Source organism: Bufo bufo, chromosome 5, assembly GCF_905171765.1.
Source record: "Bufo bufo chromosome 5, aBufBuf1.1, whole genome shotgun sequence".
NCBI lineage: Eukaryota > Metazoa > Chordata > Amphibia > Anura > Bufonidae > Bufo > Bufo bufo.
Window position 1 is genome coordinate 360,468,360 of NC_053393.1, and position 24,310 is coordinate 360,492,669.

A 24,310-nucleotide genomic window follows, 5' to 3' on the forward strand; every position below is an offset into this window, starting at 1 on the left:
TCGTAAATTTATTATGAATTTTTCCGTAATTGCTAAACCGTTGACCGACCTTACTAAGAAAGGGGCGGATTTGGAGAATTGGTCTACTGAGGCCATTTCTTCATTTGAAAAATTGAAAAAGGCATTCAGTAGCGCTCCCATTCTGATCCAGCCTGATCAGGAGAAACCTTTTATTGTGGAGGTGGATGCGTCCGAGGACGGCGCAGGAGCAGTCCTTTCACAAGGTCCTGCTAGCCTCACTAACCTGAGACCATGTGCCTTCTTCTCCAGGAAATTATCTCCAATGGAGAGAAACTACGACATAGGGAATAGGGAGCTGCTGGCCATTAAATGGGCATTTGAGGAGTGGAGGCATTTTCTGGAGGGGGCAAGGCATTGTGTAACTGTTGTCACTGACCATAAAAACCTTACGTTTCTCGAGTCTGCTAAGAGGTTGAATCCCCGTCAAGCCAGATGGGCTCTGTTTTTTACTCGTTTTGATTTTTCCATTACGTTCAGGCCGGGAAGTAAAAATGTGAAGGCGGACGCATTATCTCGGAGCTTCCATGCTTTTCAACCTACTGAGGTACCAACTGAATCCATCCTACCAGCAAAAATCTTCATAGCAGCTCTTACCCAGGATATCTCGGCTCGCATTAGGTCTGAACAACATCTGGCACCGGTATCCACCCCAACAGATAAGTTGTTTGTTCCCGTACAATTTAGTCTCCAGCTGTCTGCCTTTTGTGGACAACCGGGTGGATCTGGTTTCTAGATCTTATTGGTGGCCCACTCTAACTAGGGATGTCAAGTCATACGTGTCAGCCTGTGAGGTTTGTGCCAGGTCCAAGACACCTAGGACTCGCCCTGCTGGTAACCTACGACCCCTACCCATTCCCAGTAGACCCTGGTCCCATATCTCGATGGACTTTATAACTGACCTACCGCTGGCGGAGGGTAAGACTGTAGTTTGGGTAGTGGTCGATAGGTTTAGCAAGATGGTCCATTTCATTCCCCTGTCTAATCTCCCGAATGCCAAAACCCTGGCGTCTATTTTTGTGAAAGAAATTGTTCGATTGCATGGTATCCCAGAAAATATTGTTTCTGACAGGGGTGTGCAGTTTGTGTCCAAATTCTGGAGGGCCTTCTGTCAAAAATGAAAAATTTCATTGTCGTTTTCCTCTGCCTACCACCCTGAGAGTAATGGGCAGACTGAACGCCGTAATCAGTCTGTGGAACAATTCTTGAGGTTGTATGTTGCTGATGACCAGCAATTATGGGTGAAATTTCTTCCATTGGCTGAATTTGCTTTGAATAACCGTGTCAATTCTTCTGCTGGGGTTTCACCTTTCTTTTGTAACCATGGTTTCCATCCCCGTTTTCATTCTGGGTCATCCGTCTCCTCCTCTAACCCTGAGGCAGATAGGTTCTCCTCTGAACTGTGCACAGTTTGGGCCCGGGTTCAATCGAACTTAGAAAAGGCTCAAAGTTCTCAGAAACTCAAGGCCGATAGGAGACGTTCAAGGGGGGTGAATTTTCAGGTTGGGGATAAGGTATGGTTGTCCTCCAAGAATCTCTCTCTTAAGCTAGATTCTAAAAAGTTTGCTCCTCATTTATTGGACCATATAAGATCACGGAGGTGATTAACCCGGTATCATTTAGGTTGGAGCTGCCCGAGTCATTCCACATTCATAATGTGTTCCATAAATCTCTGCTTAAAAAATATTTTGAACCGGTAGTACCATCGAAAGCCTCGCCTCCGCCGGTTCTTGTTAATGATGCTGTCGAGTATGTGGTGTCTAAAATAGTGGATGTCAGGAAGGTGCGTAATTCCTTGCAGTACCTGATTCACTGGAAGGGGTATGGACCTGAAGAGAGATCTTGGGTACCTGCCAGGGAGGTTCATGCTCCTAGACTTGTTCGAAAATTTCATTTAGAACACCCTGAAAGGCCATCGCCTGAAGTCTTGGGTCCGGTGGCCCCTCGTAAAAGGGGGGTACTGTAACGGGGTTCCGAAGGTGCACTCGGTCCCCCATTAGCCGCGCAGACCTGTTGCTTAGCTTCGGGAGCGAGGATCTGTGTTTGACCTCGTTTCCAGGGCGGCTTTACTAGCTGGGTGGCTCCCTGCTCCTAAGTCTGCCTTGAGCGCCGAGCTGATCACTCGGTGCTCGACTGGTTGGTCTGTCGATCATGTGACGCTGGCCACGTCACATGACCCTCACTCCCCACTATAAATACAGGCAGCCTGCTGGCCACAGGTTGCCTGTTAATTTAGGTTCCACCTGTGATTTTGTCTTGCCTGGTGTACTTACCTCCTGATGAATTCCTGACCATCCTCTGCCTGCTCCTTGTGTACTTTGCTGCTCTCCTGGTATTCTGACCCCGGCCTCCTCCTGACAATCCTCTGCTGACTCCTTTGGTACTTCACGTCTCTCCTGGTATTTATGACCCTGGCTTCTCCTGACAATTCTCTGCTTGCTCCATTTGTACTTTGTAGCTTTCCTGGTATTGACGCGGTCCGTTCACGTTCTGTTGTTTGTCTGTCTGTCATCCCTGCACTTATTCCAAGCTAGCGATTGCCGTCCAGTTGTCCCCTGTCATTAGGACTTGCGAGGCAAGTAGGCAGGGCCAGGGGTAAGGGTGGAGCGCAGTGGTCACTTCCCTCCCCCCTGTGTGTGTGTACGCGACCGTTACACAAAAGGATAAAAGCAGGTTGTAGTATACTAACCAGAGAAGGTCCCAGACACCCCGACGCACGTTTCGCGTTAGCTTCCTCAAGGGGATATGCCTTGGAAGCTTGAATATGTCTGGATCACTGCAGACGTGACATCTCTTTACACCGTCATCCCCCATGATTTAGCCATCTCCTCATTGCGATGGTTCCTGAACACTTATGCGGATTATAGTATTGAATTTCAGGACTTAATTTGCGATGTTGTCCATTTTTTATTTAAACATAATGTGTTCATGTTTAACCATCGATTTTTTTCTACAGCGCACAGGCGTCTCCATGGGGGGCAGATTTTCGCCGTCGATGGCTAACATCTATATGGGGTGGTGGGAACAGAGCTACCTTTTTTCAGACAACAATGTATGGGCATCCTCATTACAGTGGTATGGCCGTTATATCGATGATTTATTGTTTATTTGGTCAGGTGCCCATACTGCCATACCACTGTTTGGGGAGTTCCTGAATCACAACTCACTTAATCTGAAATTTACTATCAATTATCATCACACATCCATTTCTTCTTTGGATTTGACCTTAACAGGCAATGTCACTGAATCTAATATAGTCACACATACCTACCGCAAGGAAACTGCAGGCAATAGCACTCTCTTTGCCTCCTCATGTCATCCTGCCCATGTTATTCTCAATATTCCTAGAGGCGAATTCACACGCCTCAGAAGGAACTGCTCCAGTGATGCGGGTTTCCATGAGGGGCTGGATGTAGTTGCCGATCGCCTTGCTGTTCGTGGTTATAATAGCAGTATTTTGAAACAAGCAGGGGCATCAGCAAAAATTCAATCACGGGCTGATTTGGTTTTCCCAAAGAAGAGGCATATTGGTAATTCCTATTCAAATGTTGGAGCATCCAATAACAGGGCTCCTATCTTTGCAACTAACTAGAGTCTCTAGAGTATAACAAGATTTGTCATATAGTTATGAAGTATTTATCCATTTTGCGCACTGACAGTCAATGGATAGACATATTTGATTCTGGTGTGAAATGCATTGCCCGTCGTGCGCCCACATAGGCTGAAAGAGTGAGCCCTAGCCTGTTTTTGGATGACCCTCAGAAGCAGCAGAGCTAGTTATGTTTTAAGGGAAATTTCAAGTGCGGACATCATATCTGCACTTGTTGTAACCACATTCAAACTGGTCAAACCATTGTTTCTGCGGCCAACTCAAAAACTTTTTCACTCAAACAGTATATAACTGTAACACTCGTTTTGTGGTATACTGCATCACCTGCACGTTATGTTGCTTGCAATACATAGGCTGTACCTCTAACAGTCTTAAAACAAGGATTCGCAGCCATATTTCTGACATTCCTCATGCGCTGACCAGAAATGTTTCAGTGGTCAGTGCACATTATGCTGCTTGTCATGCAGCTGATGTCAGTGGACTTATTGTGCAGGGGGTGGAGGTAATCATAGGAGAGTGCTTTTAACCCCTTAAGGACCGGGCTCATTTTCACCTTCAGGACCAGGCCATTTTTTGCAAATCTGACCAGTGTCACTTTATGTGGTGATAACTTTAAAACGCTTTGACTTATCCAGGCCATTCTGAGATTGTTTTTTCGTCACATATTGTACTTCATGAGACTGGTAAAATGGAGTAAAAAAAAATCATTTTTATTTATAACAAAATACCAAATTTACCAAAAATTAGGAAAAATTTGCTAATTTTTAAGTTTCAATCTCTCTATAATACATAGTAATACCTACAAAAATTGTCATTACTTTACATTCCCCATATGTCTACTTCATGTTTGGATCATTTTGGGAATGATATTTTATTTTTTGCGGATTTTACAAGGCTTAAAAGTTTAGAAGTAAATCTTAAAATTTCTCAGAAATTTTCAAAAACCAACTTTTTAAGGACCAGTTCAGGTCTGAAGTCACTTTGTGAAGCTTACATGATAGAAACCACCCAAAATGACCCCATTCTAAAAACTACACCCCTCAAGGTATTCAAAACTGATTTTACAAACGTTGTTCCACAAGAATTAATGGAAAATAGAGATACAATTTAAAGATTTCACTTTTTTGGCAGATTTTCCATTTTAATATTTTTTCCAGTTACAAAGCAAGGGTTAACAGCCAAACAAAACTCATTATTTATGTCCCTGATTCTGTAGTTTACAGAAACACCCCATATGTTGTCGTAAACTGCTGTACGGGCACACGGCACGGCGCAGAAGGAAAGGAATGCCATACGATTTTTGGAAGGCAGGTTTTGCTAGACTGTTTTTTTTTTACACCATGTCCCATTTGAAGCCCCCCTGATGCACCCCTAGAGTAGAAAATCCAAAAAAGTGACCCCATCTAAGAAACTACACCCCTCAAGGTATTCAAAACTGATTTTACAAACGTCTTTAACCCTTTAGGTGTTCCACAAGAATTAATGGAAAATAGAGATACAATTTCAAAATTTCACTTTTTTGGCAGATTTTCCATTTTTAAATTTTTATTCCAGTTACAAAGCAAGGGTTAACAGCCAAACAAAACTCATTATTTATGGCCCTGATTCTGTAGTTTACAGAAACACCCCATATGTGGTCGTAAACTGCTGTACGGGCACACGGCAGGGCGCAGAAGGAAAGGAATGCCATACAGTTTTTGGAAGGCAGATTTTGCTACACAGTTTTTTTTGGACACGTTGTCCCATTTGAAGCCCCCCTAGAGTAGAAACTCCACAAAAGTGACCCCATCTAAGAAACTAAACCCCTCAAGGTATTCAAAACTGATTTTACAAACGTTGTTAACCCTTTAGGTGTTCCACAAGAGTTATTGGCAAATAGAGATGAAATTTCTGAATTTAGCTTTTTTGGCAAATTTTCTATTTTAATCCATTTTTTACAGTAACAAAGCAAAGGTTAACAGCCAAACAAAACTCAATATTTATGGCCCTGATTCTGTAGTTTACAGAAACACCCCATATGTGGTCGTAAACTGCTGTACGGGCACACGGCAGGGCGCAGAAGGAAAGGAATGCCATACGGTTTTTGGAAGGCAGATTTTGCTAGACTGTTTTTTTTTTCACTATGTCCCATTTGAAGCACCCCTAGAGTAGAAACTCCAAAAAAGTGACCCCATTTTAGAAACTACGGGATAGGGTGGAAGTTTTGTTGGTACTAGTTTAGGGTACATATGATTTTTGGTTGCTCTATATTACACTTTTTGTGAGGCAAGGTAACAAGAAATAGCTTTTTTGGCACAGTTTTTTTGTTTGTTATTTACAACATTCATTTGACAGGTTAGATCATGTGGTATTTTTATAGAGCAGGTTGTCACGGATGCGGCGATACCTAATATGTATAAAAAAAAATTATTTATGTAAGTTTTACACAATGATTTCATTTTTGAAACAAAAAAATCATGTTTTAGTGTCTCCATAGTCTGAGAGCCATAGTTTTTTAAGTTTTTAGGCGATTATCTTAGCTAGGGTCTCATTTTTTGCGGGATGAGATGACGGTTTGATTAGCACTATTTGGGGTGCATATGACTTTTTGATCGCTTGCTATTACACTTTTTGTGATGTAAGATGACAAAAAATTGCTTTTTTTACACGGTTTTTATTTTTATTTTTTTACGGTGTTCACCTGAGGGTTTAGGTCATATCATATTTCTATAGAGCTGGTCGATACGGACGCGGTGATACCTAATATGTATACTTTTTATTTATTTATGTAAGTTTTACACAATGATTTCATTTTTGAAACAAAAAAAATCATGTTTTAGTGTCCATATTCTGAGCCATAGTTTTTCCATTTTTTGGGCGATTGTCTCAAGTAGGAGCTCATTTTTTGCGGGATGAAGTGATGGTTTCTGGGACAGGAAGTTTGACACATCCTATCAGTACGTACGTGGATCAGATTTTGCGCCCGTTTGCGGTGGCCCTATCCTCGTACGTACGTGATTCCATGGATGTGATAAAAAATTGGAGGGGATCCATATTGGTGAAAATGTTATGCTTGCCAGTTTGGATGTGGAGGCCCTCTACAGCTCCATACCTCATGACAAGGGGTGTGGAGTTGTGGCCTCGTTTTTAAATCAGCGCGGTATCCATCTTTGGCAGCATAATGAATTTGTCCTTGAACTTTTGAGTTTCATTCTTGAGCACAACATATTTATTTTTGACCATCGCCTGTACCATCAGCTCAGGGGGGTGGCGATGGGGAGCCCTTGTGCCCACACTTTCGCCAACCTGTACCTGGGCTGGTGGGAACGGGAAGTTGTGTTCGCTGAGAATAACCATAAATGGGCTGACCACATCAATTTATGGTTATGTTACCTTGACGATGTGCTAATCTTGTGGTCAGGAAGTGCAGCTGATTTCAACAGCTTTGAACAATAACACATTAGGATTGTTTTTTACCTGCGAAATTCAAGAATCGCAAATTGCGTTTCTTGACCTCACTATTTTCAGGGATGGTAATGGCAACATTGGCACGCGTCTTTTTCGTAAAAAGACGGCGACGAATAGTCTACTAAGGTGGGACAGTTGCCACCCCCTTCCCCTTAAAAGAGGAATCCCTAAAGGACAATATCTGAGGGTAAGGCGCAATTGCTCCAGGATGTCTGATTTTAGGGCTGCATCTAACGATCTGCAGTCAAGATTCAGGAGTAGGGGATACCCACAGCATGTGTTAGCCAAGGCTTATCAACACTCTTTGGCCCTGAATCGGGACACCTTATTGACACCAAAAGCAGAGCCTTCTGGCTCAGAGCAATTGTGTATCGTGGCCACTTATGATGAGGCACACGACACAGTAAGAGAACTACTTACCAATTACTGGGGCATTTTAAAATCAGATCCAGACATTGGGCATCTGGTTGGAGAGACACCTTTGATTACCTACCGACGTGGACGTAAGTTAAGGGATCGTCTAGTCCACAGTTTTTTTCAAGCCCCCACCATAACTACTTGGCTGAGTACCAACCTCAAAGGGACCTTTCGATGTGGAAGATGTGTGGCATGCTCTGCTATTCAACTAGGCGCAACAGAGCAACAGAGCGTAACAGAGCAAGTGTTCACCATAAGGTCCTTTGTTAATTGTAGGACTAGAGGTTTGGTATACTTGGCCACATGTATCTGTGGAAAACAATACGTGGGGAAAACCATTAGGGAATTTCGCAGAAGAATAGCAGAACATCTCAATGATATTCGCAAGGGGGCTGATACCCCAATTGCGAGACATACTTCCACCTTTCATGGTGGCAATATGGACGTGATGAAATTCCAGGCTATAGAAGTGGTGAGAAGATCTCCAAGAGGAGGAGACTTTGATAAGTGATTATTACAAAAAGAGACACAGTGGATTTACCGCTTGCGCACACTCACACCAGAGGGACTTAATGAGTACAATTCCTTTGTATGTTTCCTTTGAGTCCCGATGTAGGCAATTTTTTTAGAAAGAGTAAAAATAAAGAAAAAAAAAGGGGAACAAAAGAAAAATATATATTTTCTTTTTTCTTTTATGGTGTAAGACCTATCTTGTGTTTGTGACAAAGACTACACTGGCCACTAGGTATACAACATCATTTACCAGAATTTGACAATGATCCCTGTCCCTGTAATGTCTGCAATGTCCTGCTGCATTATACTTTTAAACCGCCGTCTTGTCCCTTTAACAATAGTGTGTGAATGTGTTGACATTCAGCTGCGATCGTCTCATAGAGGGGGCAGGTAAGTGGGGCGGGTAGTTTGCTGCGGTGGCGCTCCAGGGGCTTGATCCGGAATGAGGGGAGGAGTCTCCTCCTTATATAGCATGTGTCCTTGCGGCCGCGTACGGCCACTCAGTGCTGATAGCTGCAGCCTCTGTCATGGAGGCTAGTAGCAGCTGATCTGCTAGTTTGTCTCTTTACCCACAACTTGTGCTCCTGACGAGCCAGAGTATGGCGAAACGCGTCAAGATATTAGTGGGGGCAGACATATATTTTTTGATGGTCGCTTGAATGGCGTTTACATGGCAGTAGTGGTCTGCGGTTTCTCAGCCCTCTGTCATATGTGAACAGATGCACTCAAGCTTCCTCTTGCTCACACCCAGGTAGCTAGTGTCCCTTGATCCGTGCTCTAAGGTCCGACAATCGGACATCTGGTTCATATCCATGACAGTTGGTTCTTGATTCATGTCGGATCCTGAGGGTAGATGTTTATCAATGGATTAGATTGGTACTATTTTGGTGGGCGTACGCCTTTTTGATCGCTTGCTGTTGTACTTTTAGTGATGTAAGGTGAAAAAAAAGTGTTCATCTGAGGGGTTAGGTCATGTGATATGTTTATAGAGCTGGTCGATACGGACACAACGATACCTAATATGTCTATATGTCTTTTCCCTAATTTTTTTTTCCTATCTTTTTTTACTTTATTTTTGGAAAAGGACGCTTTTTTACTTTTTTGACTTGAAACTTTACATTTTTTTGTAAAACTTTGATTTTAACTTTTTTTTTTTTCACTTTATTTTTTGTCCCACTATGGGACAGGGTCTAATCCTTGTTTCAATACAGCACAATACATCTGTATTGTGCTGTATTGAACGGTTAGTGTCTTACACTGTAAGACGCTGACAGTTGCCTAGGAGACCCAGCCTGGGGGCTGGGCCTCTTAGGCTTCCGTACATGACAGGCCCCAAGCCTTGGAATGGCTAAGGGCTGCCATGGCAACAATCGAGTCCCCGCCACAGCAGAGCGGGGACCCGATGCATGAGGTGAGGGAGTGCAAACCTCCCATATGCCGCGGTCAGCGCCGACCGTGGCATATGAGGGGTTAATCCACCGGCATCGGCGTTATTGCCGATGCTGGTGGATGCAGCAGGGATCCGGCGGTCAGTAACCGCCGGATCTCTGCTGCTGACCGGGGGGACCGCACGCGGGGGGAGGAACGACTGCAGGACGAGAGCGCTCGTCCTCGAGCGCTAAGTGCCGGCGTTTGAGGACGAGCATTCTCATCCTGGGTTGTTAAGGGGTTAAATAGAGAATCTTATTGGATCTTCACCATGAATACCTGTGTATCATTGGGTCTCAACCGCAGGCACGATCTTATACTGCACTACTGACCCTGATACACAGTTTTTTGAGTTTTTTTAACCACCTCAGCTCCCCTAGCTTAAACACCCTTAATGACCAGACCACTTTTTACAATTCTGCACTACACTACTTTCACGGTTTATTACTCGGTCATATAACTTACCACCCAAATTAATTTTACCTCCTTTTCTTCTCACTAATAGAGCTTTCATTTGGTGGTATTTCATTGCTGCTGACATTTTTACTTTTTTTGTTATTAATCGAAATTTACCGAAATTTTTGAAAAAAAATGACATTTTTCACTTTCAGTTGTAATTTATTTATTTTTTAACTACATTTCTATATAAATTTTTGTCAAAATTTAATGTTCTACATGTCTTTGATAAAAAAAAATGTTTGGGTAAAAAAAAAATGGTTTGGGTAAAAGTTATAGCGTTTACAAATTATGTTACAAAAATGTGAATTTCCGCATTTTGAAGCAGCTCTGACTTTCTGAGCACCTGTCATGTTTCCTGAGGTTCTACAATGGCCAGACAGTACAAACACCCCACAAATGACCCCATTTCGGAAAGTAGACACCCTAAGGTATTCACTGATGGGCATAGTGAGTTCATGGAAGTTTTTTTTTTTTTCACAAGTTAGCGGAAAATCATGATTTTCTTTTTTTTTTTTTCTTACAAAGTCTCATATTCCACTAACTTGTGACAAAAAATAAAAACTTCCATGAACTCACTATGCCCATCACGAAATACCTTGGGGTGTCTTCTTTCCAAAATGGGGTCACTTGTGGGGTAGTTATACTGACCTGGCATTTTAGGGGCCCTAATGCGTGAGAAGAAGTCTGGAATCCAAATGTGTAAAAAATGCCCTGTAAAATCCTAAAAGTACTCATTGGAATTTGGGCCCCTTTGCCCACCTAGGCTGGAAAAAAGTGTCACACATGTGGTATCGCCGTACTCATAAGAAGTAGGGCAATGTGTTTTGGGGTGTATTTTTACATATACCCATGCTGGGTGAGAGAAATATCTCTCTAAAAGTCAACTTTTCCCATTTTTTTATACAAAGTTGTCATTATAGAGAGATATTTCTCTCACCCAGCATGGGTATATGTAAAAAGACACCCCAAAACACATTGCCCTACTTCTCCTGAGTACAGCGATACCACATGTGTGACACTTTTTTGCAGCCTAAGTGCTCAAAGGGGCCCAAATTTCAATGAGTATCTTTTAGGAGAGCATTGGATTCCAGACTTCTTCTCACGCTTTAGGGCCCCTAAAATGCCAGGGCAGTATAAATACCCCACATGTGACCCCATTTTGGAAAGAAGACACCCCAAGGTATTCCGTGAGGGGCATGGCGAGTTCATAGAAGTTTTTTTTTTTGGCACAAGTTAGCGGAAATTGATTTTTTTAGTTTTTTCTCACAAAGTCTCCCTTTCCGCTAACTTGTGACACAAAATAAAATTTTACATGAACTCGCCATGCCCCTCACAAAATACCTTGGGGTGTCTTCTTTCCAAAATGGGGTCACATGTGGGGTATTTATACTGCCCTGGCATTTTAGGGGCCCTAAAGCGTGAGAAGAAGTCTGGAATATAAATTTCCCAAAAATTTTTACGCATTTGGATTCCGTGAGGGGTATGGTGAGTTCATGTGAGATTTTATTTTTTGTCACAAGTTAGTGGAATATGAGACTTTGTAAGAAAAAACAAAAACAAAAACAATTTCCGCTAACTTGTGCCAAAAAAATGTCTGAATGGAGCCTTACAGGGGGGTGATCAATGACAGGGGGGTAATCAGAGAGTCTATATGAGGTGATCACCACCCTGTCATTGATCACCCCCCTGTCATTGATCACCCCCCTGTAAGGCTCCATTCAGAGGTCCCTATGTGTTTTGCGGATCCACAGATCCATGGATCGGATCCACAAAACACATACGGACGTCTGAATGGAGCCTTACAGGGGGGTGATCAATGACAGGGGGGTGATCATCCCATATAGACTCCCTGATCACCCCCCTGTGATTGATCACCCCCCTGTAAGGCTCCATTCAGACGTCCGTATGTGTTTTGCGGATCCGATCCATGGATCTGTGAATCCGCAAAACACATATGGACCTCTGAATGGAGCCTTACAGGGGGGTGATCAATGACAGGGGGGTGATCAGGGAGTCTATATGGGGTGATCACCCCCCTGTAAGGCTCCATTCAGAGGAGCCTTACATAAGATAAGTTCATATAGTGTTGTTATTAATTATTCTGTTAATAGTTATTATGTTAGTTATTTTGCTTCTCTGTCTCTACTCACAAGAGACTGGGTTTCGCTTACTACAGGGGCGTCCTACCTGTAGTGCAGCTACTCACCCGACCCCGAAGGTTGTCTTCTGTTGTGCGATGTATTCCACGCTCAGGATCAGCGTCCCATGTGATGTAACTTAGATCACGTGACTCGGCTCTGATCACGTGACCTGTATAGGAAAGTACGCATTACGGATTAATTGTGTGGTATGGGGGAGGCAGAAAGCATCCCTTTCTCTTTGTTGACACAGCCTCGTCCCTCTTCAAACGACACTTTCTGTGTCAGTGAGATGGTCGTGCAGGTTATGGTAGGTAGTTCGGGTTCGTGTCTACACCAGACGCGTTTCAAGGTGTCCTCACCTCTTCATCAGTGGCTTTGAATGAAACCCAAACTACCCTCCTTTTTATAGATTTCTTATGGTCCCACCAAACACCCGGATTTATGGAAAATGGTAAAATCTGGTTGGGGTTTTTTCAATAAGGTATACATTTTTCCCCATAATACAAATGGAACATATAAAGCATATACTGTATATTGCTTGGAAAAAGTGAGAAGGAAAAGAATAAAAAGCGTTAAATAGGGTTGAAAAAACGAGTTTTCATTGCGGTTTGCATGCACTTTTTCTTTCTTTGGTGCGTTTCTTCGTCATTTGATGGTATTTTCACATTTATATTAGTATGAAATGTATAATAAATATAATAAATATATGTGAATAAGTTAAAACATATAAAGCATATATATTGTTTGGGAAAAATAAAAGAATAAAAAAAGAGTTAAAAAAGGATTGATAAAATGCACATGCGTTTTCTCTGTGGTTTGCATGCGTTTTTTCTTTCTTTGGTGCGTTTCTTTGTCATCTGATGGTCTTATCAAATTTATAATCATATGGGCAGCATACAGTGGGGCAAAAAAGTATTTAGTCAGCCACCAATTGTGCAAGTTCTCCCCCTTAAAAAGATGAGAGAGGCCTGTAATTTTCATCATAGGTACACTTCAACTATGAGAGACAGAATAGGAGGAAAGAATACAGGAAATCACATTGTAGGATTTCTAATGAATTAATTGGTAAATTCCTCGGTAAAATAAGTATTTGGTCCCCTACAAACAAGCAAGATTTCTGGCTCTCACAGACTTGTAACTTCTTCTTTAAGAGGCTCCTGTGTCCTCCATTTGGTACCTGTATTAATGGCACCTGTTTGAACTTGTTATCAGTATAAAAGACACCTGTCCACAACCTCAAACAGTCACACTCCAAACTCCACTATGGCCATGACCAAAGAGCTGTCGAAGGACACCAGAAACAAAATTGTAGACCTGCACCAGGCTGGGAGGACTGAATCTGCAATAGGCAAGCAGCTTGGTGTGAAGAAATCAACTGTGGGAGTAATTATTAGAAAATGGAAGACATACAAGACCACTGATAATCCCCCTCAATCTGGGGCTTCACGCAAGATCTCTCCCCGTGGGGTCAAAATGATCACAAGAACGGTGAGCAAAAATCCAAGAACCACACGGGGGGACCTAGTGAATGACCTGCAGAGAGCTGGGACCAAAGTAACAAAGGCTACTTATCAGTAACACACTACACCGCCAGGGACTCAAATCCTGCAGTGACAGACGTGTCCCCCTACTTAAGCCAGTACATGTCCGGGCCCGTCGGAAGTTTGCTAGAGAGCATTTGGATGATCCAGAGGAGGATTGGGAGAATGTCATATGGTCAGATGAAACCAAAGTATAACTTTTTGGTAAAAACTCAACTCGTCGTGTTTGGAGGAGAAAGAAGGCTGAGTTGCATCCAAAGAACACCATACCTACTGTGAAGCATGGGGGTGGAAACATCATGCTTTGGGGCTGTTTTTCTGCAAAGGGACCAGGACGACTGATCCGTGTAAAGGAAGGAATGAATGGGGCCATGTATTGTGAGATTTTGAGTGAAAACCTCCTTCCATCAGCAAGGGCATTGAAGATTAAATATGGCTGGGTCTTTCAGCATGACAATGATCCCAAACACACCGCCCAGGCAACGAAGGAGTGGCTTCGTAAGACGCATTTCAAGATCCTGGAGTGGCCTAGCCAGTCTCCAGATCTCAACCCCATAGAAAACCTTTGGAGGGAGTTGAAAGTCTGTGTTGTCCAGCGACAGCCACAAAACATCACTGCTCTAGAGGAGATCTGCATGGAGGAATGGGCCAAAATACCAGCAAGTGTGTGAAAACCTTGTGAAGACTTACAGAAAACGTTTGGCCTCTGTCATTGCCAACAAAGGGTATATAGCAAAGTATTGAGATGAACTTTTGTTATTGACCAAATACTATTTTTCCCACCATAATTTGCTAATAAATTCTTTAAAAAAATCAGACAATGGGATTTTCTGGATTTTTTTTTTTCTCATTATGTCTCTATTATGAAAATTACAGGCCTCTCTCATCTTTTTAAGTGGGAGAACTTGCACAATTGGTGGCTGACTAAATACTTTTTTGCCCCATCTCTCTAAATGGCCATATAACTCTTTAAATGGCCAAAAAGTATATATAGGATGGATGCAGTACATATAAATCTTGATATACTGTTCATTGGTTTTATTTGGGAGTGTCCCATTCTATGTGTATTTTCTGTTCATGTTAAGATGTTTACATAATGACTGTTTGCATAATTACTTGGTGATGGGTTGATCATAGTTTGATATAAGTTTGGAGGGTCGAGCCTCCCTCCGAGGGAAGATCGTGGTACTGGTAAAACAGCCTGACACACGATCTTCCATCAGTGAGAGGTGCGCACCCCAAGGGTTCTAAAAAAAAAACAAATTTCAAAATCTGAATTTAATCCTCCTAGTCGTAATGTGTTAAAGTCATAAATTTGTCTGGATTCTTGTCTGGACATCTTTAGAATATGGTCCCCACCTCTCTAGTGTGTTTCAACTTTTTCTAAGGCAGCAAAACTCATTCCCCTTAGGGTCTCTGTTATGTTGTTGTTTGAAATGTGCTGACAAGGGGTTGTTTTTCATATCCCTTTTTTATGTTTGCTATGTGCTCTGAAATTCTTTTCTTCAAGGTTCTCTTTGTCATACCGATGTATTGTTTTATGCACGGCATTCTATTATGTATATTGCGCTTGTTGAGTTGCACGTCAAGAAATCTTTAATCTCCCGAGAAAAAGTGTTGTTGGATGAATGCACTTTAGTTGTTTTTTTTGGGAAATTTTGTGGTTTTGCAATTATTGCAGTGACCAAACCGATAGAAACCTTTCAAATTATGCCAACTATGTATCATGGGTTTTTTGTACCATTGCCATGGTGTAAGGAGGAGTGAGCCACTATAAACAAGTTATATTTTTTATTAAAACTATTTTAAAACATGGATCCGAAGTCGGCTTTGGTACAGACTGGTACCTCGATACCAAAGTTGGATCCATGTTTTAAAATGGTTTTAAAGTTTAAAGATCAAATCCCAAAGTTATTTACCGGAATCCTGCGAGACTTCGGTGATAACTCACTTCGGCTCGCCGGAGGCCAAACATTTGAATGCTGTACAGAGGATAATCTCCATACAGCATTCAAACAACGTTTTGAGCGAAGTGACTTCGGATCTATGATCCGAAGCTTGCTTCGCTCAACACAAGTTGGCATGTAAAAAAAAAAAGTTTTTTTCAAACAGATATGGTAAATTAAATGGTGCCATTAAAATAGAAAAGTACAATTTGTCCCACAAAAATGAAGCAGAAAATGTAAGTCTGTCAAAAGAAATAAAAAAAAACGAAAACGAAAAACACAATTGACCAGGCTCTGAAGGAGCTAAATTGAAGACTTCATTTATTTTTTCCTTGCACTTGGCTGTTTGTTCAAAGTGCTCAGTAAAATACATAAAGGGTAGAACTGTCTGTGTGATGTTATATTGTGTTTCTGTATAATTGTCACTACGGTAACAATAACTCCATATTTTTAATCAATCGTGGGTTTTTTTTATAACGGTTTTGCCATATTTAATAATGGTTTTCCCATATTGAGATTTATGTCAGGCTATGCAGCATAAAGTCCACATGACAGATGTCTGGGAATATCAAATCTTTGGCCAATTCAGTCACATAAAGTAAGAAAATCAACCTACTGGTCCAGATAAAGCAGCCCTACTGAAAGGGTCCACTTATTATTTTCATTTCCCACCTTAATTAGTTATTCCAGCACTTGTACGCTATTAGCAAGAATAGGGGGTGATGTTTTGCTTTTATGTGTATATACAGTGTGCCTTAGGGCTCATTCACACGACCGTGCCGATTTTTGCGGTCTGCAAATTACACATCCACATAAAACGGATGCCGCCCGTGTGCCTTCCGCAATTTGCGGAACAGAACAGGAGGCCCATTATAGAAATGCCTATTCTTGTCCGCAAACGGACAACAATAGGACAGGACTCATCATTTTTGCGGGGCCACGGAACAGAGCAACGGATGCGGACAGCACACAGAGTGCTGTCCGCATCTTTTGTGGACCCATTGAAATGAATGGTTCCGTATACGGAACATATGCGGAACGCAGAAAACAGCCTGTATACGGAACGCAAAATACATTCGTGTGAACAAGCCCTTACTCAGTGAAGAATGAGTCTGACAAGTATATCTTACAGCTTGATCAAGTCTACTACCATGCATAGTTTTTTCTTTCTTTCTTCCTTCCTTCCCTTCTTATTATTCTTAATTTACATTGGCCTTTTTCCACTTTATGGCTCCACATATTGCTTGTCTTTACTTTAGTGCTGCTCTCGACTTGCTCATTCCCAGCAACAGCATGGGGTCCACACAATGTCAGTGCAGTCACTGCTGCTGATGGGTTAACTGCAGCCTATAAAGTGCAAAGTGGGGGAGGAGAAGTCACTCTGGCAGATCTGTTACTTACTGAGACCAGAAGAGGTCAAGGGAACTAGCCGCAAAGGGGAAATGTACAATCTATCCATTTTAACATTCAATATAATTATATCCACATTAAGTACTATATAACCAGGAAGATGTCTGCAGTCTAGTAGTAGAAAGGCTACAATGGCATCCATTTAAGCAATCCATTTATGTTATTCATGAGTAATTTATTACGTCTTACATAAAGAATATGGTCTGTTACTGACATGGCTAGATTGTGGGTGCATATCTTGATATATGAACATATAGTACATACACACGGTAATAAGCACTTTTTCACTACACATGTACATGTGTACCTTTGTTTATGTATATTTTTGTGCAAATGTGTTTTGAATAAATAGATAAGACATAAATCACACTATACTGAATCCTCCATAGATCACGAGCATGAAGCTAGAAAACATCTTTGTTGAGAGTTAAAACAGATTAAAGGAATCTTACATGAATATCTAGAGCTAGCATTATTTTCTGTTCCAGTGGTGAATAAAAATGAGTGGTATATTATTGTCCCATTGCAGGTGGCATGCTAGGCTTGGTATTTCATTTTTGCTGACAGTGTGTGTAGGTAATAGCCTTTGTAAAGATGATACATTCACTTAGTTAAGGCTACTTTCACATTAGCGTTTTCCGCTATTGAGATCCATCATAGGATCTCAATAGCAGAAAAAAACGCTTCAGTTTTGTCCCCATTCATTGTCAATGGGGACAAAACTGAATTGAACGAAACGGAATGCACCAGATTGCATTCCCTTCCGTTTGGTTGCGTCCCCAACGTAGACAGAAAAATGCTGCAAGCGATGTGGTGTAGAGCAAGACCGATCACACACGGATCCATCCCCCATTGACGTTCAAAGGTGTTCAACACGGATCCATCATGGCTATAGAAGACATAATACAACTGGATCCGTTCATGACGGATGCATGCGGTTGTAACGGAAGCGTTTAAGAAGTCTAAGTATTCAGAGTCGCTTGCTTGCCATAGCGGCTGAAAATAAATAAATATATATATATATATATATTGTGGGAGATTAGCTGGTGGGGATCACCTTTTCTGAAAACAGACAGTCGGTATTCAGGCAGTTTCTTTGAAAGTCTGGCTGGTTGCAAGGTTTATTTAGCCCAAAAGATTTGCACAGCAGAAAACAAACAAAACAGAAAGTAAATCCTTGCCGTCCGGCGCTAAGCTATACAGTTATGTCCTGACTATACGGTGTGGGGCTGCTCCCCGACACCGCCAACACAAATGGTAAAGCAAACCTTTAGTTTCTCTTGCATCCAAACATAGCTCTCCCTTCAGCCACACAGGTTACAATCCTGAGACTCAGCACATGAGAGACCTGTTGTGCTCTCTTCCTGTTTATTTAAAGTCCACCTGGAGGTGAACTCCAGTGGACCACAATCTCTGGACCAGAACCAAGCCTGCCTTAGAGGCTGGAAAAACCCGGGCCGGATTCCGGTTTAGTCCCTCACAACAGAGCGCATGCGAGGTGAAACATACCTATCATCCACCACCTCGCCTCGCATACCGTCACAATATATATATATATATATATATATATATATGAGTTGGGCAGCACTGCACTTTCTTGCTTATAGATGGCCAGTGGCTGAGGAGACGATCCTGCTCCAAATGAATAAATAGAAGAAATTCCACATCCAAGGAGTAAAACAAATGAAGTGACTTTATTCACCAGGCATGCAACGTTTCGATCCGCTTCCTGGGATCTTTCTCAAGCAATGGCAAAGTAACATTGTGCTGTGTGCATATTTATACAGGTCCATATAATCAATAAATCAATAATCAAATCAATCCAGTATGTAACGGTCGCGTACACACACACACAGGGGGGAGGGAAGTGACCACTGCGCTCCACCCTTACCCCTGGCCCTGCCTACTTGCCTCGCAAGTCCTAATGACAGGGGACAACTGGACGGCAATCCCTAACTTGGAGTAAGTGCAGGGATGACAGACAGACAAACAACAGGACGTGAACGGACCGAGTCAATACCAGGAAAGCTGCAAAGTACAAATGGAGCAAGCAGAGAATTGTCAGGAGAAGCCGGGGTCATAAATACCCGGAGAGCAGAGAAGTACAAGAGGAGTCCTAAGAGAGTAGTCAGGTGGGAGCCGAGGTCACAATACCAGGACAGAAGCGCAGTACAAGAGGAGCAGGCAAAAGGATGGTCAGGAACAGGATCAGGTAAGTATTCAGCAGTCCAACAAATAGCCAGGAACCTAGAAATTAACAGGCAACCTGTAGCCAGCAGGCTGCCTGTATTTATAGTGGGGAGTGAGGGTCATGTGACGTGGCCAGTGTCACATGACCGACAGACCAACCAGTCGAGCACCGAGTGATCAGCTCGGCGCTCAAGGCAGACTAGGAGCAGGGAGCCACCCAGCTAGTAAAGCCGCCCTGGGAATGAGGTCAAACACAGAACCTCATTCCAAAAGCTAAGCAACAGTTCTGCGGGCAATGGGGGACCGAGTGCACCTTCGGAACCCCGTGACAGTACCCCCCCTTTTACGAGGGGCCACTGGACCCAAGACTTCAGGCGATGGCTTTTCAGGGTGTTCTAAATGAAATTTACGAACAAGTCTAGGAGCATGAACCTCCCTGGCAGGTACCCAAGATCTCTCTTCAGGTCCATACCCCTTCCAGTGAATCAGGTACTGCAAGGAATTACTATTTTAGACACCACATACTCGACAGCATCATTAACAAGAACCGGCGGAGGCGAGGCTTTTGAGGGTACTACCGGTTCAAAATATTTTTTAAGCAGAGATTTATGGAACACATTATGAATGTGGAATGACTCAGGCAGCTCCAACCTAAAAGATACTGGGTTAATCACTTCCGTGATCTTATATGGTCCAATAAAACGAGGAGCAAATTTTTTAGAAGTTACCTTGAGAGATAGATTCTTGGAGGACAACCATACTTTATCCCCAACCTGAAAGTTTACCCCCCTTGAACGTCTCCTATCGGCCTTGAGTTTTTGAGAACATTGAGCCTTTTCTAGGTTCGATTGAACCCGGGCCCAAACTGTGCACAGTTCGGAGGAGAGTTTATCCGATTCAGGGTTAGAGGAGGAGACGGACGACCCAGAATGAAAACGGGGATGAAAACCATGGTTACAAAAGAAAGGGGAGACCCCAGCAGAAGAATTGACACGGTTATTCAAAGCAAATTCAGCCAACGGAAGGAATTTGACCCATAATTGCTGGTCATCAGCAACATACAACCTCAAGAATTGTTCCACAGACTGATTAAGGCGTTCAGTCTGCCCATTACTCTCAGGATGGTAGGCGGAAGAAAAAGACAATGAAATTTTTGCATCTTAGACAGAAGGCCCTCCAGAATTTGGACACAAACTGCACACCCCTGTCAGAAACAATATTTTCCGGGATGCCATGTAAACGAAGAATCTCTCTCACAAAAATAGATGCCAGGGTTTTAGCATTCGGAAGTTTAGACAGGGGAATGAAATGAACCATCTTGCTAAACCTATCGACCACTACCCAAACCACAGTCTTACCCTCCGCCAGCGGTTGGTCAGTTATAAAGTCCATCGAGATATGGGACCAGGGTCTACTGGGAATGGGTAGGGGTCGTAGGTTACCAGCAGGGCGAGTCCTAGGTGTCTTGGACCTGGCACAAACCTCACAGGCTGACACGTAGGACTTGACATCCCTAGTTAGAGTGGGCCACCAATAAGATCTAGAAACCAGATCCTTAGTGCCCTCAACACCCGGATGTCCACAAAAGGCAGAATCGTGACACTCACCCAACAGCTGGAGACGAAATTGTACGGGAACAAACAACTTATCTGTTGGGGTGGATACCGGTGCCAGATGTTGTTCAGACCTAATGCGAGCCGAGATATCCTGGGTAAGAGCTGCTAAGAAGATTTTTGCTGGTAGGATGGATTCAGGTGGTACCTCAGTAGGTTGAAAAGCCTGGAAGCTCCGAGATAATGCGTCCGCCTTCACAATTTTACTTCCCGGCCTGAACGTGATGGAAAAATCAAAACGAGTAAAAAACAGAGCCCATCTGGCTTGACGGGGATTCAACCTCTTAGCAGACTCGAGAAACATAAGGTTTTTATGGTCAGTGACAACAGTTACACAATGTCTTGCCCCCTCCAGGAAATGCCTCCACTCCTCAAATGCCCATTTAATGGCCAGCAGCTCCCTATTCCCTATGTCGTAGTTTCTCTCCGTGGGAGAGAATTTCCTGGAGAAGAAGGCACATGGTCTCAGATTAGTGAGGCTAGCAGGACCTTGTGAAAGGACTGCTCCTACGCCGTCCCCGGACGCATCCACCTCCACAATAAAAGGTCTCTCCTGATCAGGCTGGATCAGAATGGGAACGCTACTAAATGCCTCTTTTAATTTTTCAAATGAAGAAATGGTCTCAGTAGACCAATTCTCCAAATCCGCCCCTTTCTTAGTAAGGTCGGTCAACGGTTTAGCAATTACGGAAAAATTCATAATAAATTTACGATAGTAATTGGCGAAACCTAAGAACCGTTGTAAGGCCTTTAAGGATGAAGGTCTTACCCATTCCTTAATTGTAACAAACACAGGTGCACTCTGCAGTCTCACTAAATCCTCAAACTGATTTTAAAATTGAGAGATTAGTCAACATGTCCTACGGTGTAGAACATGTCTAAGCCCGGACACCACGACAAGGTTTCTCAAGTAGCCCGGGACCCTACACTCTCCTACCTGAGCCGTATGGGCGATACCAGGAGCCAGTGGGCAAATTACAGGAGCATAAGGCCGACTCACAAACAACTCACCAGTTACCTCCAGCATGTGGCCATGCTTGCAATGGGAGGAGGGAGGAGTCTGTGAGTCCCACTCAAGACTTGCTGATATGTCCCAGGCCTCACAGGTGCACCTAAATGTAGCCTGTAGATGGAAAACAGGCACATTTAAATAGGAGTTTATACACCTCCAGGAATCTATATATACAAACTAAGAAGACAGGTTGGCATTAGCAGGAGGTGCTCAAACCCACATGCAGTTGTGCATATATATAGGGGAGCAAATCCTGCACTTGTGGCCCGTTGCTAATGGCAATCCCCAGCAAAATGCATACAATGGAGGATGCCCGCGGCGAACCACAAGTACCACAATAGACATCCTACACAAGGTAACAAGTGTGGATGTCATAATTAATATAACAATATAACAAAACAATAACAAACACAGGTGCACTCTGCAGTCTCACTAAATCCTCAAACTGATTTTAAAATTGAGAGATTAGTCAACATGTCCTACGGTGTAGAACATGTCTAAGCCCGGACACCACGACAAGGTTTCTCAAGTAGCCCGGGACCCTACACTCTCCTACCTGAGCCGTATGGGCGATACCAGGAGCCAGTGGGCAAATTACAGGGGCATAAGGCCGACTCACAAACAACTCACCAGTTACCTCCAGCATGTGGCCATGCTTGCAATGGGAGGAGGGAGGAGTCTGTGAGTCCCACTCAAGACTTGCTGATATGTCCCAGGCCTCACAGGTGCACCTAAATGTAGCCTGTAGATGGAAAACAGGCACATTTAAATAGGAGTTTATACACCTCCAGGAATCTATATATACAAACTAAGAAGACAGGTTGGCATTAGCAGGAGGTGCTCAAACCCACATGCAGTTGTGCATATATATAGGGGAGCAAATCCTGCCTTTGTGGCCCGTTGCTAATGGCAATCCCCAGCAAAATGCATACAATGGAGGATGCCCGCGGCGAACCACAAGTACCACAATAGACATCCTACACAAGGTAACAAGTGCGGATGTCATAATTAATATAGCAATATAACAAAACAATAACAAACACAGGTGCACTCTGCAGTCTCACTAAATCCTCAAACTGATTTTAAAATTGAGAGATTAGTCAACATGTCCTACGGTGTAGAACATGTCTAAGCCCGGACACCACGACAAGGTTTCTCAAGTAGCCCGGGACCCTACACTCTCCTACCTGAGCCGTATGGGCGATACCAGGAGCCAGTGGGCAAATTACAGGAGCATAAGGCCGACTCACAAACAACTCACCAGTTACCTCCAGCATGTGGCCATGCTTGCAATGGGAGGAGGGAGGAGTCTTTGAGTCCCACTCAAGACTTGCTGATATGTCCCAGGCCTCACAGGTGCACCTAAATGTAGCCTGTAGATGGAAAACAGGCACATTTAAATAGGAGTTTATACACCTCCAGGAATCTATATATACAAACTAAGAAGACAGGTTGGCATTAGCAGGAGGTGCTCAAACCCACATGCAGTTGTGCATATATATAGGGGAGCAAATCCTGCACTTGTGGCCCGTTGCTAATGGCAATCCCCAGCAAAATGCATACAATGGAGGATGCCCGCGGCGAACCACAAGTACCACAATAGACATCCTACACAAGGTAACAAGTGCGGATGTCATAATTAATATAACAAAACAATAACAAACACAGGTGCACTCTGCAGTCTCACTAAATCCTCAAACTGATTTTAAAATTGAGAGATTAGTCAACATGTCCTACGGTGTAGAACATGTCTAAGCCCGGACACCACGACAAGGTTTCTCAAGTAGCCCGGGACCCTACACTCTCCTACCTGAGCCGTATGGGCGATACCAGGAGCCAGTGGGCAAATTACAGGAGCATAAGGCCGACTCACAAACAACTCACCAGTTACCTCCAGCATGTGGCCATGCTTGCAATGGGAGGAGGGAGGAGTCTGTGAGTCCCACTCAAGACTTGCTGATATGTCCCAGGCCTCACAGGTGCACCTAAATGTAGCCTGTAGATGGAAAACAGGCACATTTAAATAGGAGTTTATACACCTCCAGGAATCTATATATACAAACTAAGAAGACAGGTTGGCATTAGCAGGAGGTGCTCAAACCCACATGCAGTTGTGCATATATATAGGGGAGCAAATCCTGCACTTGTGGCCCGTTGCTAATGGCAATCCCCAGCAAAATGCATACAATGGAGGATGCCCGCGGCGAACCACAAGTACCACAATAGACATCCTACACAAGGTAACAAGTGCGGATGTCATAATTAATATAACAAAACAATAACAAACACAGGTGCACTCTGCAGTCTCACTAAATCCTCAAACTGATTTTAAAATTGAGAGATTAGTCAACATGTCCTACGGTGTAGAACATGTCTAAGCCCGGACACCACGACAAGGTTTCTCAAGTAGCCCGGGACCCTACACTCTCCTACCTGAGCCGTATGGGCGATACCAGGAGCCAGTGGGCAAATTACAGGAGCATAAGGCCGACTCACAAACAACTCACCAGTTACCTCCAGCATGTGGCCATGCTTGCAATGGGAGGAGGGAGGAGTCTGTGAGTC